Below are 558 nucleotides of genomic sequence, written 5' to 3'. Positions count from 1 at the left end.
CTCGGCAGCGGCGTTGCGTGGGGAGAGTTTGCGCGGCCGCGACGTGCTGTGCGGGTTCGGGAAGTGCACGCGGAGCCCGTTCTGCGGTGTCCTCGCCGCGGCTTGCGCGGCACACAATGGTCTTGACTCGCGGCGGGCACTTCGGAGCCCTTTCAGACGCTGATTCTGGTTCTCGGGTCTCCCTCCTCCTCCCCACCTGCCAAAGGGACTTAGAAGGTCTTCGCTTTCTCCCTAACGGAGGCTCCCTAAGGCTTGTATCAGCGAGAGGAGAGGGGAGAAGACACCTGAGAGACTATTCTGTTCGTTCTTTTCTTGCATTTATTAACATGGACGAGGCTCCCTAACAGGGAATGAACAGGATCCACATCATTGAAACAATTAAGCTCTGAAGAAAAACTAGGTCCCATTGATTATAAACCTACTGTGGGTAGTAGACACATGCAAATATGTTTGTTCATTTAAAACAGTATATCTGTGAGGTATAAGTCAGTATAACTGTCTTTTTTTAATTTAAATTCTTTATTGTTGAAAGTATTACACTATGTCCCCCCCCCCCCC

Source organism: Myotis brandtii, unplaced genomic scaffold (genome assembly GCF_000412655.1).
Source record: "Myotis brandtii unplaced genomic scaffold, ASM41265v1 scaffold174, whole genome shotgun sequence".
NCBI lineage: Eukaryota > Metazoa > Chordata > Mammalia > Chiroptera > Vespertilionidae > Myotis > Myotis brandtii.
This window is presented reverse-complemented; position numbering follows the sequence as displayed.